Source organism: Adiantum capillus-veneris, chromosome 23, assembly GCF_014529385.1.
Source record: "Adiantum capillus-veneris isolate H3 chromosome 23, ASM1452938v2, whole genome shotgun sequence".
NCBI classification, from domain to species: domain Eukaryota; kingdom Viridiplantae; phylum Streptophyta; class Polypodiopsida; order Polypodiales; family Pteridaceae; genus Adiantum; species Adiantum capillus-veneris.
Genome location: NC_140953.1, coordinates 34,647,245 through 34,665,657, shown reverse-complemented (window position 1 = coordinate 34,665,657; position 18,413 = coordinate 34,647,245). Strand labels below are relative to the sequence as shown.

At 40.8% G+C, this 18,413-nt stretch overlaps 1 pseudogene; it reads left to right on the top strand.

Annotated features, from left to right (window-relative positions):
* Window positions 1–264: 264 nt before the first annotated feature.
* Window positions 265–17,196, top strand: LOC147427624 (uncharacterized; annotated as a pseudogene).
* Window positions 17,197–18,413: the final 1,217 nt, after the last annotated feature.

The window sequence follows — 18,413 nt, the reverse complement described above, 5'->3', positions numbered from 1 at the left end:
CTAGTGTTAGTGCAAGGCTTCCCCGAGTAAGAGGTGATGTGCATGCTCCACAGAATCTAGCCTTAAGGGTGGGGAGTCCAACAGATGTGCTTCCAATGGTGGAGGATTTTCTTGAGAAGAAGAAGCACATGCAAGCGTATAGTGATGGTGGTGCCCAAGGATATCGGTATTAAAGTTGTAGTCAAGTCCAATGCACAAATGAAGATGGCCAACCATGCCCAAGCCCGATGTTTGGGAGTAGCTCAGGACGTGAAGGTAAAAGTCATGGGGATTGAATGTCTTATTGATTTCTTTGTTATGAAAGCATGTGAAAATGCTTACCTAGTTATATTGGGGAGGCCGTGGTTGTTGGCTATTCGGGCCAAACAAGATTGGAAGAAGGAGGTTTTTACCTTGCCAAATCGAGAGGGGGGAGAGATCGTGCTTGACCTGAAGACCAGGGAGAGCCACTTTCATCCGGAGATACAGGGTGATAAGAAAGAGATTCCAATACCAGCTACAAGTATGAAATTGAGTCAACTTAAGATGAAGGGTCCACCAGTGTCAAAGAAGAAGAGAGTGATGAAGATTTTTTGAAGCTAAATGCAAATTTGTGTGGGTGTCCCCATAGACCCCGTGAGTTTGAGCAAAGGTATGCAAGCTCGAGATCGTAGTCTAAAGTTTAAAGAGGTGGAAGATATGTTGTTTAAAGATCTAACCAAGCAGAAGAAGGAAGGTTATGTGGAACTATGTGCATCCTATCCCAATTTTTTCGCATCTGAGTATAAATATTTGAGAGGAGCTAAAGAAGTGGAGCATCGAATTATACTCAACGGCGGATACATGCCAAAAAAAACAGAATTTGCGAAGGTTGGGAGATATTTAGAAGGAGGCTCTATGGCAAGAGGTCAACAAGTTGCTTGAGGTAGGTATTATCTATCGAGTAAAAGAATTTGTGTGGGTTTCACCAATTTTTATTATGCCAAAGAGGAATCAGAAATGGGGGGTATGTGTAGACTATAAACCCTTGAATGCTGCTACCAAGCTGAACCACTACCCCTTTCCATTTCATGACAAAACTTTGAACCAGCTTGTAGGACATGAGCGCTATCATATTATGGATGTGTTACCATATACATGTGGTAGTGATGTGTGTGAACACACTTAGGACCGCCGGGGCATTTTTCCATCACTAGGAAGTTTTTTTCCTCGTGCATTGTATATACGCCCATTCATTCTAGGGCTATCTATGTTTCTATTTCACACTAAGTAATACACCCTCTATTGTGTGCCTTGAGCTTCCTTCGTCTTCTCCAAGCTGTGTGTGTTTTCTTGCAGCCCTAATTCCAACAATTGGTATTAGAGTAGGTTGCATCCTCCCGGGTTTAATCGCCAGCAGCTCCAGCACACGCTTGCTCACTTTCTTTGATTTTAGTGAGCTTTGGCGAGCGTTCGTAGTTCAAATTTGTTTTTGGGAGAGATCATAGAGCTTACTTAGTCTGCTCAAATTTTTGATTCCGGCTCATTTTGGCCTCTGTTTCCACTACAGCCAGTACTACATTGGAAATTTTGTCATTTTGTGCAGAATTTTTGTCAGTGCCATTTTTTGCATATCAGGTCCTTACAGTCTTCTATGGTTTGTGCTATATAGCAGGTGTTGTTGCCGCTTTGTTTCTCCTCTTTTCGAGAATTTTTCACATCATTTACCATGGCTGACAACAACGCATATGTGTTCAAGATGTTTGCTGTTGAGGACAGATTGGATGGGGACAATTACCCTATGTGGGCTTACATGATGCAACATGTTCTTGTGTAAAAGGGCGTCTGGAATATTGTGCAGGGAATTGATGTATGTCTTGGATTTGAGGATGTAGGCGACATTGAGGATGTTGCAGGTCTTGCTGCAAGGATTTCTGTTGCTAGAGTTGTTTTGCCTACGACAGAACAAGCTCGTTGGGATGTAAAGGATGCACAAGCCCATGCGTTGATTGCATTGTCTGTGAAGCACACCATTACTCCTCACATTTGTTCAACGAAATCTATAAAACAAGCTTGGGATGTTCAGGCTGGTCTTTATGCAAGCCGCAAGGAGGCAAAAATTGCATTGCTGTGTAAAGAGCTAGAGTCAAAGATTATGCATGAGGAAGATGATATGGACACTTTCCTTGCTAGTGTCAAGGATATCAATGTGCAACTTGTTTTTGCAGGTGAAGTCATTTCAGACAGTTCCCTAGTGCAGACTATTCTTGATGCCTTGCCAGAATCTTACTAGACTTTTACTTGGAGACTTATGACCCAAGGAAATCCTGAAGTTGTCAAGTTGGATGCATCATGCACATTGCTAATGCAAGAGTCACTTCTCCGAAAAAATAGGACTAGACTTTGTGCTGTTGAATAGGCTTTTATTGTTTCTCAAAGAAAGGGTGGAAACATCCATGCAGCCACTTCTTATGGTTCTTCTGTGAGTCAAAAAACACCTGTTACTAATGCTTCTGCTGGTAGCAATTTGTCTGGAAATTTTGGTGATAAGGGAAAAAAGAAGATGCGTTGCCATTATTGTAAATCTAATGATCACTTGATCAACTAGTGTCCTAAGTTGAAGGCCAAAGAGGCTAAGAAGAAAGCGGGTGGTTCCACTGTAAATGTTGGTTCCAGTACGCAGCTATTACTGAGTCTTCTGTGAAAGGAGACTGTGATGCTGATGTTGATGCAGAATGGGCTTTTAATGCAGAGTGTATCTATAATCCTACTGTCGATGATGCATGCATGTCAGTTGCTGCAGATTCACATGTGTGGTATTTTGACAGTGGTGCTCCAAGACACACTACCTCACATTGTGATTTGTTCACCTCTCTTGACTATCCCTCATGGGAATTTAGTTACTTGTGCCAACAATGCCTCTTATCCGGTTCAAGGAGTTGGCGCTTACTGTTGCAAATGGGAGTTCTTTCACACTTGTTGATGCACTTTATGTACCTTGGATCAAGAAGAATCTTTTCTCTATATCTGCACTTGCTAGACTTGGTCTTGTAGTCAAATTTGTGGATGACAGATGTACAGTACATGATCTTAGTTTCAGTGATGAAATTATTGCATGTGGCATTTTATGTCGTGGGCTGTATAAGCTCACTTTGTATGAAAAGTGTGGGTAGAATTTTGCAAATGTAGTTGTGGATTCAAAGGCTATTCCAGATGCAAAACTTTGGCATGCACGTTTTGGTCATCTGAATTTTTCTAGTTTGCTGCGTTTGCAAAAATGTGATATGGTTGCTTCTTTGCCGCCTCTTGAAGCATCTGTCAAACATGTTTGTGAAAGTTGTATTTTGGGTAGATTTAGCATTTGAAGTTTCCAAGGATGGTTCAGTTAGGGCCACATGCAAGTTGCAGCTTGTGCATAGTGATGTTTGTGGGCCCATGTAAACTCTGTCCTTGGGCAATTACCTTTACTTCGTGATTTTCATTGATGATTACTCCAGGCATGCATGGGTATTTCCACTTAAAGAGAAGTCCAAATATTTTATGTGCTTCAAACAATTTCTGGCTATGGCTGAAAATGTCTTGAAATACTATGGACACACTCCATTCCGATCGAGGGGGGGAGTATACTTCTCATGAATTTAATGCATTCCTAGCTAGTCGTGGGATTAAACACCAATGCACAGTGCCTTATATGCCTCAACAAAATGGTATTGCTGAGAGGAAAAATAGGTCACTTATGAAAATGGCACGATGTATGGTCAAAAGTCAAGCTTTGCCGCATTCATTTAGCTTGAGGCTATCATGTGTGCCACTTATGTACTAAACATGTGTCCTACAAAAACTTTGCAGACTATTACTCCATATGAAGCATGGCATAATAGAAAGCCTTCTATTGAGCACATGCATATTTTGGATGTTTGGCATATGCTTTGGTGACACAAACACATCGAAAAAGATTAGATGATAAGGCTTTCAAATGTATTTTTGTTGGTTATAGTGCTAAAAGCAAAGGTTACAGGTTGTATCATACACAAACAAAGCGTATTTTGGTTTCACGGGATGTTGTGTTTGTGGAAGACTCTGTTCATCCCTTGCTCTCATGTACTAGAGACAGTAATGTTAGCTCACAAGACATTTATGACACTTTGTTGCCTCTTTTTAGTGGTGGAAGTTTGAATCTAAATTCCAATGAGGCAAATGTACAGTCTATGGAGCTTTTTGAAAATGTTACAGATCACCCTATTACTAATATAGATGTACATGATGTAATTGATGAGGAAAGGGCTGAAAATGAGCAGGCTAGAGGTATGCCAAAATGGCTGGTGCATACATTGTGTGACTGTAAACTGGATGCACCTTTGTCTAGTCATACTCGTTCACGCTCTCGCCATGCATCTTATGCATTAGATTGTTATGATTTGGCTGTGTCTAGCTTACATGATGTTGATGAACCTCTATCTTTCGATGAAGCACATAATTAAAAAAATTGGATGGCTTCCATGCAATCAAAATATGCTGCACTTTTAGAAAATGACACATGGACTTTATGTGATTTTCCTCCTGGCAAAAAGGCCATTGGTACAAAGTGGGTTTACAAGTTGAAATGCAAGCCAGATGGTGAGATTAATCGCTATAAGGCTTGACTTGTTGCAAAGGGTTATGCACAGAAAAAAAGGCATAGACTATAAAGAGACTTTTACTCCCAGTTGTTGTATGACTACTGTGCATGTTTTATGTGCATTGCCAACTCATTTTGGTTGGGATGTACATCAATCAGACATTGTTACTACTTTCTTGAATGGTGACATATTTGAGAAAGTTTATGTAACACAGTCTCGTGGTTTTTTCAAGAAAGGACAAGAGGATAAGGTGTGTAAATGTAACAAAGCTTTGTATGGGTTGAAGCAATCTCCTCGTGCTTGGTATGAGAAGGCTGACACTCATTTGGTCAAACGAGGCTTTTGTAACAGTCCAACAGAAAGCACGTTGTATGTCAAGCGTGAGGGTTATGTACTTCTCATTGTTGTTCTTTATGTGGATGATTTGTTGATCACTAGTCCCAATGAGGCACATATTGCTGAATTTAAGGCTGATTTGAATGCTACTTTCAAGAATAAAAATTTGGGGTTGTTGCATCATTACTTGGGCATACATTTTATGCAGTGTGATGGTGGTATTTCCTTGTGTCAAAAAAGCTACATAGAGACATTGCTATGTAAGTTTGGACTTGAGGATTGGAAACCTATTGCCACTCCCATGGAAACATGTTTGAAGTTGAGTCTACATGATGTTGGTGATCTTGTTGATATCACCACAAGGCCGGATATTCAGTTTGCAGTCTCAGAGATCAGCACATTTATGCATAACCCAGGGTCTAAGCATTGGCAGGCTCTCAAGAGGATTTTTTGCTACTTGAGTGGCACTTTACATCTAGGCTTGTTTTATCCCAAGGGGGGATCATTGCTGCCAGACTTACATGCTTTTTCAGACTCATAATGGGCTGGTTGTTTTGACATGCAAGTGTCCACAAGTGGTTTTTGTTTCATGCTTGGCAGTTCATGTATCTCATGGTTGAGCAAGAAGAAACCTATTGTGGCCACTTCGAGTTGTGAGGCTGAGTACATGGCAGTCTTCACAACTATGGTTGAGTGGTATGGCTTAGATTCCTTATGGCTGATTTGGGTGTTGGATAGGACACTACCAAAACTATCTACACTGACAGTTAGAGTGCATTGGTAGTTGCAAGAAACCCAGTTTTTCATGCTCACGCAAAGCACACTGAGGTGCATTACCACTATGTTAGGGAGAGGCTCTCAGCAGGAGAGATTAGCTTGGCTTATGTGCCGTTACACGAAAACCTTGCAGATCTTTTCATAAAGGCATTGTCTTGTGAGAAGTTCAAAGCTTTCCACAAAGCTTTGGTCTTACTTCCCTTTGTGGATTGATCATGTCCTCAGGGCATGGCACTTCCCTTTACTTATGTGCCAGTTCTTGTTCACCGCATCACTCCAAGGGGGATTTGTTACCATATACATGTGGTAGTGATGTGTGTGAACACACTCCCGCCGGGGAAATTTTTCCCTCACTAGGAGGTTTTTTCCCCCATGCATTGCATATATGCCCATTCATTCTAGGGCTGTCTATCTTTCTATTGCACAATAAGTAATACACTCTCTATTGTGTGCCTTGAGCTTCCTTTGTTTTCTCCAAGCTATGTGTGTTTTCCTGCAACCCTAATTCCAACAGGATGGATTTTTCTAGATTGGTATTGCTTTGGAGGATCATGGAGGATCAATTGAAAACTACAAACATCTCTCCATGGGGGTGCTTTGCTTATCGCTTTGGGCTGGTGAATGCATATGAAACATTTCAAGACTAGATGAACAAAGTGTTTGGGCCATACTTGGGTAAGTTCATTAGAGTTTTCATTGATGATACTGCTTGTTATAGTTCCAGAATGGAACACCTATCCAAATTCAAGCTGTGTTTTCAAAGGCTAGATGGAGGCTAGATAAGGAAGGAGGGTAGTTGAATCTAAAGAAGTGTAAATTGGCACAACCGATTTTGGGCCATGTGGTCTCACAAAATGGTATAAAAGTGGATCCAGATAAAGTGAAGGCCTTGGTTCTGATGGATCCTCTCACCAGTGCAACATGGCTGGCATCATTTGTGCATAAGTTAAAATATCTGTCACGGTTCTTTTGAATGTTGTCCCAATATGTGTATCCTCTTCAAAAGAGGGCTCAACAGGTACGTGGATTTCAATGGGATGATTAAGCTCAAGAAGTGTTTGAAAAAGTCAAGGGCATTCTATCTCAGCTACCTATAGTATGCCCTCCCAATAAAGAGGATGACTTCTATATTGCCATGACAGTAGGTACGGTGGCCATTGGAGAAATATTTTTACAAAAGGTGGGAAGAAGCTACAAGTCTGTCTACTTCAAGAGCAGGGTAATAAGTCGGGGAGAAGCAACATATAGGGAAGCATAGCAATGGGTGATGGATTTAGTCTTTGCCTGCAAGAAGTTCAAAGTGTATCTGATCATTTGTAAGTTTTATGTATTGACAACTAATAATCTTTTTCTTGAGGTGGTGCTACACTTGAAGCCAGAGAAGTATATTATGAAGTGGGTGATAGAGCTCCATAAGTTTGAATTCAAGTTCAAGGTTGACCATACTAGTCGGTCTCATCTGGAAGATATCCTGGTCAACAAAGGGGTCAAGTTACCAGTTTATCCAAGGGCGGTGTGAGATGAGACTAAAGAGCTAGACTTGGTAGGGGCCTTTGCTATGTGGTTTGATGGTGCTTACATGAGGGTAACACAAAAAGCAGGTGGAGGTGTTGTGATACAAGATCCACACGGCACAATAATATTTTCAAAAGCTTACAACTTGGAGGATGTTCATACCAACAATGAGGCAAAGTATCTTACTTTAAATTTGGGTTTGAAGTAGTGCATAGAGTTTGACATATCAGGGGTTAATAGTAAGATGTGATGCTATGTTGGTTATCAAGCAGCTTTTGGGCCAATGGTAGGTAAAGAGGGACTCTCTCAAGAATTGGTGTTTTCCTTTAAAGAAACTCTTAAATTTTTTTGAAGGGGTGTAGTTCAAACATATTAGAAAGGAGAAGAATCAAGAGGCTACGGCAATTGGCCAGTAGTTGTATGCATATACAAGTATCAGGTTTATATGTGGCACCAACTATGTATGCAGGTAGGGAGACTCTAAAGGAAATTGATGATTTCTTGAGCACACGTCAATCCTCAGAGGGGCTATCAAAGTTGAAAAAGAGAAGGATTGTTCAGAAATCTCAAAAGTTCACTTTGGTGGGAGAAGATCTGATGACGTATGGTCAAGATGGAGTGCTGCGGAGAGTACTCTACAAAGAAGATATTGGCATGGTGTTTGAACAATGTCATGAGGAGAGTGGACATCAAGGCAAGGATCATGCACTATTTTGTATTTTGAGAGGTGGTTTCTGGTGGCCTTTTGTTGTGCAAGATATGCACTATTGGTGCAAAACATGCCATTAATGCCAAATAATGGGTGAAAGATAACTCGTAGCCAAGCTGCAAGGGGCTATCATAGCACATGATGCCTTGGAAAAGTGGGGTTTGGATGCTATTGGTCCGTTGCGCAACTCAGTCAATGGTAAGAAGTACATTGACAGTGGCCATAGATTATCTCACTAGGTGGGTTGAGGCTAAAGCGGTGAAAGAGGTAAACACTCATACATTTGCTCGATTTGTTTTTGATTTCATATGTTATCGATTTGGAGTGCCTTGGGTGCTCATTTTTTATTGAGGAAAAGGATTTAGAAGTAAGTTGGTGCGTGTACTAGTGGAAAAACTAGGCCCATTCAACACAGGTTTTCATCTCCATTCCATCCACAATGCAATGGTCTGGTTGAAAGTGCCAATGGACAGATAGTTAGGATGCTTACCAAGTACATTTACAAGAAAGTTGAAGAGTGGGAGGATAACCTTGACAAATGTTTGTGGGTGTACAGGACTTCCTACAAAGTGGCTACCAACTTAAACTTTTTTTTATCATACATGCTACACCTCCTTGGCCTTTACGTTGCTTTGCATTTTTGGTCCACATCAAAGAATGCACATCATATTTGTCAAATCCAAGAATTTGTTGTGCATCATGCTCCCATGTTTCAACAAGAAGTATCACATCGGAGTCATTGGTAAGCTCATCAATGCCAATTCCTGCATTCCATGGATAGCCGTTACAATTCCAAAAGCTTATTCGCAAGCGTGAGTTGGTCTCATAGATCATGTGTCCCTATTTGTTGGGTGGACTTGCATCCTCCTCAAGTGACTTTTCATCTTGAGATGACACCTTGACCTTCATGGTTCTTTCCTCATATGCTTTGCGATGTACATTTTGTTGCATAAGAGTGCGATCCTCATATACATTACAACCCGTTCCTTTGAGGTAGATCCAACTATTATCAAGGATGATCTTTCTCTTTACCTCATCAGCCATGGTACATACAATAGGTCTTTCTCCTAAGTGAGGGATTCCTTGTTTTCCAACTTGATGTGCACCATAAGCCATGATTCCAGACATGGAAAAGTGTATGGCAAAAAACGCTTCAATAGCAATCGCAAAAGATTGGGGTGTTTCCATGCTTTCCTCCTTGATTCCACGAATGACGATGTTCTTTGAGTGTTTTTGCCGTTCTTGCAATTTTTGAGTGTCCACATTCTCTACATTCTTTGCTTGGACTATGGATTGCATGATAGGAGATGTAGAAACCGCATTATCCTTACATATATCAGCCCATGATTTGGATGCATTTCTCATCTCACATACATCATGTCGTATTGTATCTATCATTTCCTCTTTCAATACATGATTACTCTCAACTTTGCTCATGCGCTCTTTCAATACATTCATGTCCACAAGAGAGCGCTTACATTCTTGAACTTCATTCTCAAGATGCACCAGGTGTTTTGTTTTCATTTCAAGAACCTTCTTGAGGTGCTCATTCTCCACAACAACAACTCTTAAAGTACCATTCTCCATTGCAAGTGCGCGCAACTCTTCACCTTGCGTGTTGACGGTTTCTTGTAATGACATCAAGTAAGCCAAGATCATTGCTTTCGTTGTTGTAGATGATGTGGTTGGATTAGCATCCAAATTACTTGGAGATTTTGCATCATTCTCCATGGCGAGTGTGGATTTTCCATCCTTGCGAGTTTTGTCCATTGCCTTCAAGTCGACAACTTAAATGCAAAGTTTTGACAGTTTTTTCAGTTCTGAGATGCTGTTATAGCAAAGCCTTCCATTTCTCAAATTTTTTTTGTCTTTACATCAATGCGTAGATGGCTTCGTGCTCTTCGATTGAGGCTAGAGAGAGAGAGAGAGAGAGAGAGAGAGAGAGAGAGAGAGAGAGGAAGGAGAAAACAAAGAGAAAGAGAAAGAGGAAGAAAGAGAGAGAGGAAGGGGGAGAAGACAAATAAGAGAGGTAAGGGGAGAAAACAAAGAGAGAGAGATTAGATTAAGATTTAAATTAGGTTAAGTTAGATTACATTTAGAATGATGTTTATGTTGAGTTTAAGATTAGGTTAGATTTAGATTTACGTTAGATTAAGATTATGTTAGATTTAAAATTAGGGCAGTATTAAAGATTAGCTAGCTATGTTAGATTTAAGTTAGATTACATTTAGGTTTAGGATTTAAGATTGGATTAAATTTATGTTTATGTTGAGTTTAATATTAGATTAGATTTAGATTTAAGATTAAGAAAAGATTTAAGATTAACTAGATTAAATTTAGATTTAAGTTAGATTATGTTTAGGTTTATGTTAGATTTAAGATTAGATTAGATTTAGGTTTATTTTGAGTTTAAGATTAAATTAGATCTAGATTTATGTTCGATTTAAGATTAGATTAGATTTAGGTTATATTTTAATGCATGTCAATGAAGGTGCGCTTTGCCCAAAGAGCAAACACTAGTTACATAACAATATGTATATTCCCATTAGAATCTAACACCTATTAACTCACACACTAACCATATTCAATTAGCCGCAAATCACCACATGTTTAATTAGGTTAGATTTAAGATTATATTTTGGCTTGAGTTTTTATATTAGAATCTACCTTCGGGATTATAGTAAAAAAATTAGAGTTAGACGAATGGTGATCCCTCTCTTCCTCTCTATGGATGTGACCTTAAGTTGAAAAGCTTTCAACGGCATGATACTCAGATTGGAGGCCAACATGTAATGTGCTAAGTAATCCCTCAAACAAAGATCTGTTGTGAAGAGATGTAAAGATGTTGTGAATTGCTACAGCTAGAGAACAGGCAAAGGGGTTTTGTCCACTACATGCACTATCATGTAGAAATGGTGTGTAAATTTCTTGTATCCACAAATATTGGCATTGACCAATAAAGAAGAGATTATAACCCGGTGGTTCTGATCTCCATGCACCTCTAGACCGAGGTGTGTAGGAATTGGACATGACTAGAGAATGTGAGGTAGTTTACAGTGTGAACAAAGAGAGAGAGAGAGAGAGAGAGAGAGAGAGAGAGAGAGAGAGAGAGAGAGAGAGAGAGAGAGAGAGAGAGAGAGAGAGAGAGAGAAGACGGAGGATTCCAATAGAAGATTAAATTTATGTCCAGGTTATAAGGTTTTTACCTTCATTTTGAGTAGTGACGAGGATGTGGGGCTGTCCAACCGAAACACCTATCTCTCAACAAGGATCTTATGTACTTGTAATCAATGCAAGCATGCTGTGCGACAGACAAGATGTGCTTCTTTGCAGCACGTTCGCAAATTTGGTGAGTTCGATCCACCTATTATAGATCAAGGTGTTGCCAATTATAACTCATCGGACTCTGACGCTAGCCAACATGCAACAATCTTGCAACCCAATAGACGTATTCGCAGGCGCTTTGGTCGAGCAGTATACGTGAAGCCACAAGATGTAGCCTCAGACAGCTCGGAGGATAATCATGTAGACCACATTCCCAATGAGGTAATTTTTGAGCCCGAGATCGATGAAATGATCGAGATGATCATGGATTCAGAAAGGCTTATCTATGATGATATGAAAAGTGAAGCCGATACGCCATTGCATGATGGAGCACGTGTGTCTAGATTGAAGGTGCTCCTGGTTCTTCTCAACATGCAGACAAAGTTTGGATGGAGTGACACTAGTGTCACAATGCTTTTGAGGTGATCTATTACAATGTTTTTACTTTAATAAAAAACTCTAGATGTATAACGATCTGATAGATTACTTACACAAGTGTACCATATTTTTTTCGTTGTGTAGATTGCTCAAAGAGCACATACTCCTAGCTGATAATGTGATGTTAGATTCCAAAGAGGAAGCAAGAAAGATCTTGCAAAACTTGGGGATGGATTACAATTCGATTCACGCTTGTCCTAACGACTGGATTCTTTTCTGAGGGGAATACATAGACATGGAGAAGTGTCTAAGATGTTATTTCGAGAGATATTGAGTAGATCTCCACGGAACAAAAATTCCACAAAAGTTTTTGCGACATTTTCCTCTGCTTCCTCGCATCAAGCATTTCTTCAAATGTAAGTCCATGTATGGCCACCCTAGCATCATGGCATGAGGAGAATAAATCTTCGGATGGTGTGCTACGGATTCTTGCAGATTGTGCAGCCTGGAAACATATAGATGAAACATGGCCGGATTTTGCCAAGGAAGCTTGAAATTTTCACCTAGGCATGGCTATGGATGACGTAAATCCATTTGGTCAAAGATCAACATCTTACAGTGTATGGCCAATTGTCATCGTCAACTACAACATTCCTCCGTGGTTGGCTACCAAGAAGGGATACCTGTGGCTAAGATTGATTGTGCCGAGGTGGTATAAAGTGAAGAATATGGATGTGTATCTTTGTCCACTATTGGAAGAGGTACAACAATTGTGGATTGGCATAGAAGTGGTTTAATGCAGGTATGGATGATGATGAGTTTCTTTCTTCTTTGTCACTCCGACAGAGGCAGTAGTACTAGGATCGTCATCGCTCTGGAGCACCATCACGTCGTTCTACTCCTTCAGTGTCTCCCTTTGTTTCGGAGCATTCAACGCGCTCCGAAGCTTCGGTGTCGACTAAACGATCTTCATACTCGTATAGGCACCGACGCTCTAGTGGTGGCGGCAGCGATTGTTGTGGGGATGCCGCCACTGATGCCTCGACACCGCCTCGTGTTCAACGAGGCTCTTTACCTTTCCCTTCTTTGTCCGCCCCACACCAGCCACGACATCGCCATCTACGCCAGGTTTTGCGCGACTATCGACGGTTCCTGGCTACACACCACTACCTACTCCTCCGGGAGTCACCCCAAATGACACTCCTCGCTTCGGGGCCCAGACTCCAGTGGAGACACCTGACATCCATACCTCCACCGACATGCCACTAGAGACCCCTGTCTCGGGACACCTAGGTTCACGCATCACAGGCGAGAGGGCTTGCCTTACTTTGTCGACTTCAGCAGCGGCATCATCTTCGATGATGAAGGCAAGAAGGTGATCTTGCGCATGCGTGGTTTCTGCTCTCAGGTGTTTAGATACTACATACTAAACACCTAGAGTGAAGTACCAAGTGAATTAAAAGAGAGAGTCATCAGCATGTTGCATTGACGAGTTTCTCGTGTCAACACGGGATGACCGCTTCAATGAAGATCTGATGAAGGTTTGAATATACGAATATTGCAAGCACAAGCGTTCTGAGGTACAAAAAGTCATAAAGCATGGGTGGAATAGACCAGATTGACTAGCCAAATAAGATTGGAAGAATGCGAAGCAAGCAACGAGCGAGAAACCTGACAAGTGGAAGCAACAAAAGGAGGCAGCCAAAGCGCGAGTAGAGGCAGGGAGCTCGCACCACTTGGGAAGCGGCGGGTGGGCATCATTTGAGGTCGATTTTGTAAGTGTTTACTCTTTTCTATTTGTTGTATTGTTTTGTAAATTATATGTTTATACTTACAGAAAGCTGTCTTTTTTTTGTGCAAAATTCGACAGATACGCCGCTTGGACGCGATGAGACGTCTGATCATTAGACGACGGCAGTCTAGTCGTAGCTAGATAGCATTAGTTTCCTTTTGTCATAGCATATGTATCATGAGATGACGTGTATACGTCTTTTTGTAACTATTGATAAACCATGTATATTTTCTCAATAATGACAATGGTGTTGTAGCTATTATATTTACAAAGCTTAACACGCAATCAAGTGATTTTGCCTATGATGTGTATAATTGTCATTGATTTACTTTCATCAATTTACTTTTGTCATTTTTGTATCTTTATTGTGCAAACAATACTATGGATGATGGAGTTAATGGTCATATTGTCTTGTAGTTGACTACTTTGAGTTTATACCTAAGCTTGCACTTTTTTTCAAAGGCGAATCTGGACTTATCTTGGATTCATTAAGTTTACTCTATTATTGAAACATTCAATATGGTTGATGGGTGAATGCCGTGCTACCAAAAATTTCTACTCTTGGGCGTCGCTATATAAAGCTCTGCAACGTCACTATAAGCGTCACTATAGGTAGCCTGAAAGCGTCACTATATGCGTCGTTATATAGCGACGGCTATAGCGACGATTATAGCGATGCTCATAGCGACGTTCTTGTATCAATGCTATTAGCGACGGTCTTAGCGACGCCGGGGAGTATAAAAGGCCAATGTATTTTCGTCGCTAAAAACGTCACAAGTGCACACAACCTCTTGTAGTGAAAACTTCAAAAAATTCAGCGAGATTTTATTTATTCACGTTGATAATCATTTTGACTTTAAATGGTATATTTGCTCGTGAAAATACAATAAATATGTCATTCCTGATAAAAATTGTCTAGATCTAACAGAACATGTTAAAAATCTAAAACAGTTCAAAACCTCTTGGAAGATACGTGCATCGTGATGTATATATTTTCAATTTTATTTTACCTCATTTAAAACATTGGAAGTATACAAATCGGGCTAGAATATTGTAAAGAATGTCTTGCTATTTAAAAAGATGGAAATTGATATTTAACATGCACATTGTGTTCACACACTTTTTTACATAGAATTAATGTAAATGTAGTATTTAAAATGGCGATGATTATTGACGCTCTTTAAAAAGATACAAAAGAATTTATTACATGCAAATTGTGTGTAAATTCTTTTTTACAGGGAATTTATGTAAATATAGCGATAAAAATACAAATGATGCTTGGGGTCCTTTAAAAAGAAAAAAATGAATATTTAACATGCAAATTGTGATGATTGATGAATAAAAATATTGATGAATGATGAATATTTAACATTAAAAATAGCGATAATTGATGAATGATGAATATTTAACATTTAAAATAGCAATGAATGACTGATGATTGATGAATATTTAACATGCAAATTGTGATGATTGATGAATATTTAGCATTTAAAATAGTGATGATCGATGAATAAAGCATTCTTTTGAATATGATTAGGTAGTATATAATTTCATAAGAATATTAAAAAACAACAAAATCAAACAATTCAAACATTTATTTATGAAATACTCTTCACAGCCGCGTTACCAACCAAGTATTTCATATATTTAATATTTAAAAAATTAATTGCACATGCACGCACAAATTATATGACGTTCGTACGGTCGGGTTAACGATCTGAATGACACATTTATGCAAAAACAGATGCTTCTAACAAATGACACTCAATTAGCTGCGTTACCGATGAGTGCCGCTTGAATCTAAGGAGAAATAATGGCTTGCATAGGAGCATCATATAGCCGCGCTACCGACTGATGTCCATATGTTTTTTGGGAAAGGGAAAGGGAAGTTGACCTACCATAAGGATACTAAATTCGCCGCGTTACCGATGTAGTACCTACACAGTAAGCCAATACTTACAGCAAGGACACCATCTTCCCCGCGTCACCGAAGTGATGCCCCGTGGTAAGCATTGTTCCATAGAACAGCTTACGCAAACATTCCCATTGTGTGGTAAGGTACTTTATGATTGCCGCGCAATATGAAATATGACAACGTATACACACACACAACACTAAATTTAGGTTGTGTGGTCAGGTACTCCGCTACTACCGTGCACTGCAACATAGAGCACGCTGCCACACGACCTCCTCTCTCTCTGTGGGCCTCTCTCCTCTCGACGTACCTGCAAAGGCGGTCGTCTCTCTCTCTCTCTCTCTCTCTCTCTCTCTCTCTCTCTCTTTGAAGATAGCTCAAAGAATAACGTCCAACGGATCCGATCGGAGCCGTATATATATAATTCTACGAGCCCGTCGAGCTTTAGGGTTTCCCCGACGGACCCGCAAGGAAAACTTTAAAGCCCGGCGCGATTTTAGTCGGTTTCCTAATCGTCCTTGATCGGATTGTTTGTGATCATGTTAAGTGTAATCATGTAAATGTGTCAATAAGACCTTGTGATCACACAAAATTTGTGATAATTACGTAAATATTAAATCTTTAAAATTAATTGATCAACACGAAAGTGTAAGAGTATCGAATCTTGCACCTCAGGTACTACGCCTGCGCATATATGCTTGGGAAAGAGGCATGAGTAGCTCTTTATATCTGTGAAGAGGTTACTCGCCTTCAAGTAAGTGTCATGACCGGCATAGGCAGTCACCGTCACCTACACGATGGCTAACTAGCTATATTTATCCATAGCCCTTGAGGTCACCATAGCTTTGCTCGGCACGAGCTCACTGACATACGTTGTGAGATCGATATGTGTTAGTTTGAAAAGCACTGCGATGATGGGAAAGCATTGCCTTGCCTCCTTTGCTTCATTTATTCTTCCTGCTTCTTTGCTCTGTGCCGAAGCAGTCCTTTATCGGTTATACTCTCACTTGCAAATCTAGCTCTACATCTTCAAGGCTTTCTATCGTTTCCAATTTAACTGCTGCATCGCGTTCTTCCACGAAAATGTTCAGGACTATGAGTACGGTTTCCAATGGACCGTCTATGGTTTGGCCACTTTGAACTCGTGGGTGCGGAGTGCAGTCTTCGGCTGTTGGTGGTGTCCGTGAGAGGGCCGACTACTTGATATTGGACTCAATATTGTTGCTAGTATCAGAAAATTGATCTTGAGGATTGAGGCAACACAGGGCCTGTTATGGTGGCAGCTCCAGTCCAGTGATAGCTTCTGTTTCCACACACATTATGTACCTGATGGAACGTGAAGTTCTGGATAATTATGGGTGTGCTACAAGTGATACTATGGACAATCTGGGCTGATTATGTTCGCCGTCCTTCAAGGTTGAAGCTATGGTTGATGGTTACGGGCAGCGCAACAATTAAGTTTCCGGACATTTTGGACTTCCCACCCTTATGGCGCAAGAAGATTTAAATATTTTCTCATCTAGGAAAACGGAGTCTTTCTCAATGTTTTTCATACAATGCATAACATCATAAGCTTCTGTTCTAAAGGCACCGCATACCTAGCTAGGTACGATTGGGGACACGGGATCACCGCCCCCCCCACCGGGCCAACGGTCCCCTACCCCCAATCGTACCTAGCTAGGTATGCGGCGCCTCCCTCACGGAAGCTCAAGATGTTGAGGTGAGTCACAATGTGGGAAATATTGTGAGAATTTGTCCAATACTTCTTGTGGGGTTGGCTTGATGCTCATGCGCTCCAGCTTGCTTTCCATGTGGCTCTACATGGCTTTGGTGGAGCTTTATCATAGACGATGCATCACATAGGACTTCGTAGGACACAAGAAATAGGAGAGTCAAAAAAATATCAATCGCTCGTTCCCAATCACTTCGTAGGACACAAGAAATAGGAGAGTCAAAAAAATATCAATAGTTCGTTACCTCTCCATGGAGTTTGTAGCCATGGAGTTCGTGATCAACCATTACCCCCTTCTTCATCTCATCTAGAAGCTACTTAGCCGAGAGGATGACGAAGTCCTCAATGGAAACTCCACCATTGTTTCTGATCCCTCTCCTTCTCAAGATTACCTGTGTGAGCACAATGCAACGACTAGCAAAGCTATTGATGTGAAGAGTACCCCAATTCCTATGTCTTTATCATTGACATGCTTGCTCTCAAATCCTCAAAGATTAAGGTGACTCTGGAGAGTGGAAAGGTGTTGTTTCTCTCAGGGGAGCGGAAGGAGAATGCAGAACCAACAAATATGGTAAAGTACTTATCGATGGAGTGGAGAACTATCAAATTCATGAGGAATTCTCACTTTGCCAAGTGATGCAAATGTGGAGAACATCTCAATTGTGTGCTTGGATAGAGTCCTCAGTGTCGAGTTCTAAAATCCCTCCACTTGCTCCGCAAGCCGTTGTATTTCCATTTGCGATGAGGCCTCTGTGTAGTTCTCAACATCACCATGCCCCCCACCCTTGCCCTTTTCTAAGCATTAGGGGGTTTCATGAATACTGAACAATGCCAAGAAAGCGTCGTGCCAAAATGTTGTGTCATGGAGTCCATTGATTGCGACTCATGGAGACTTGGAGTGCATTGATTTTAGGGTATGTCCAACAAGGTTAGTGCTAGGGTCGGAAGCTCTGGGTTGTTTTTAGCAGATGCAACGAGAGGGCATCTCTCCAAATGCATCGTGTACTCTTTCACCTTGACGGCATGTGGCATTACACAAGATGCTGATATGTGCAAAACAATTCACAATGATATTGCTAGTCAGGGATTGTTGAAAGAAAACATCGTGCTTGGCACTGCCTTGGTCGACATGTATGGCATATGTGGTGCACTTCACAAATTACAAAAAGTGCTTATCCTGGATGTCGCTCTTGGAATGCACTGATTGTGGGGTGTGCCCAGCATGGGCAGGGCCAAGAAGCTCTGGACTATTTTTGGCGGATGTGAAGCGAGGGTGTCTTGCAAGATGCAGCAATCGTAAGTCCTTCGTTGACTAACAAGCCTCCCTTGCTTGATAGTCTAGAAGCTGATGGGCAACA